Below are 1,914 nucleotides of genomic sequence, written 5' to 3'. Positions count from 1 at the left end.
GCCAATATTCTATCAACTTCCCTCGATTTTCCGCCACCCTCTCCGGTTCTCTCTTTTCCCCTTTTTCCCCCAAGTTGCCTTAATTAAAATTTATTTTCTTCACGGGAGATTAATCACCATTCCGCTTTTTCCTCCCCTTCGGCCGACCCTGATTGCATCTGCATGTTGATGAGACCTTCGCTCCTCAAGCAAGTGCCTTCCCCTACAGCGCCGTCGCTAATACGATATTCATCGGTCGACGCCCCGTCTCTTCCGGTGCTGGCTCGCCTCCTCCCGTCGTCGCTGCTATGTCGTTCTTTGCTCTTCCTGTCTTCGTTGTTATCTCGTTCTTTGCTCTTCCTTCTCTTCGTTGTTATCTCGTTCTTTGCTCTTCCTGTCTTCGTTGTTATCTCGTTCTTTGCTCTTCCTTCTTTTCGTTGTTATCTGTTTCCTTGTTTCTTGCTGTTGTCTGGTTCTTTGATCTTCATTTTCTTCGTTGTTACCTGGTTCTTTGTTCTCCTTTTTCGTTTTTTTGTTGGTTCTTTGCTTTATCTTATCTTTGTTGATATCTGTTTCCTTATCTCTCTTTTTCTTCCTTGTTATTGTTTCCTGTTTCTTGTTGTTAACTGTTTTTTGTTTCTCCTTTTTTTCGTTTAATTAGTTGTTTGGTTTTCCTCTTCTTCGTTGTTATCTACTTTTTTTGTGCCTTCTTTTCTTCGTTATTTTTTTCCCTTATTTCTTCTTTTCTTTCGTTATTTTTTTCCTTGTTTCTCCTTTTCTTCGTCGACGTCTGATTCCTTGTTTCCCCTTTTCTGCGTTATTTTCTGTTTCGCTGTTTCTCCCTTTCTTCGTTGTTATTTGCTTACTTGCCTCTTCCTCTCGTCGCTGTATAATTTTTGTTTGTTTGTTTGTTTGTTTTCTCTCTCTTCCTTACTTCACTGTCATCTGTTTGCTTGCTTCCTCCTTCCTTTGTTGTTATTTGCTTACTTGCCTTCTCATTTCTTCTCTGTTCTTTGCCTGCTTCTCTCTACCCTACATTGTTATTCTTTACTTGTATAACCTATTCTCCCATTTGTTTTTTTTTTCTCCTTTCCTCACCCGCCTTCGTTTAATTTCCCTCCTGCTTTCTTCGTCTTCTTTTATTCTATTAAATCATCCAATTTTTTCCTATTCCCTTCCCTTCATTATCTTCATAACTAAATTTTCCCTCCCTTTCTCTTCTCCTTTTCTAACCCTACCTTCCTTTGCTGTGTCCTTCGTTTTTTTTTTTCTCTTATCTCCTATTTTCTCATCTTTTCTCTGCTTACTTCACTTCCTTCTTTCTCCTTTCATTCATTTCCTCCTCCCTTCTTCTCCCATTTCTCTTCCTTCGTTCATATTCCCCTTCCCCTCTTCTTTACTCCCTCTTTCTTTATTCTTTCTTTTCTCCTCTACTCTCATTTGTTTACTCCCCTCTTCCCTATTCTTTTCTCAATTTATTTAAGTTTCCTTCGTCTCCCCTTTTCACTCTTGTTTCCTTCTTCCATTCATTCGCCCTCCTTTATGGAATCCCCTTTTCCCCTCCTTCCCTCTTCTTTATTCAATTCCCTTCTCCCCTCATTCGCCATCCTTTATCTTATTCTCTTCTTCCCTCCATCTCCCTCCTTTATTTACTTCCACTCTCCCCTCATTCGCCATCCTTTACCTCATCCCTTCCTTCCTCCATCTCTCTCCTTTATTTACCTCCCCTCTTCCCTCCATCACCCCCACCCCCTTATTTACTTCCCTTCTCCCCTCCTTTTCTCCCCATACGCTTATTCCCCCCTTCGTTCTTCCAGCATAATTCCATTTCCCTCTCAGCATCGTTCTTGTCGTTGTGCAAACACTCCAGGCGACAACATCAACACGGCTGTTTCTCCCGCATTGCATCACACGGGAGAATTCTCGCCTTCTCGT

The sequence above is a fragment of the Penaeus monodon genome, chromosome 23, assembly GCF_015228065.2.
Source record: "Penaeus monodon isolate SGIC_2016 chromosome 23, NSTDA_Pmon_1, whole genome shotgun sequence".
NCBI classification, from domain to species: domain Eukaryota; kingdom Metazoa; phylum Arthropoda; class Malacostraca; order Decapoda; family Penaeidae; genus Penaeus; species Penaeus monodon.
This window is presented reverse-complemented; position numbering follows the sequence as displayed.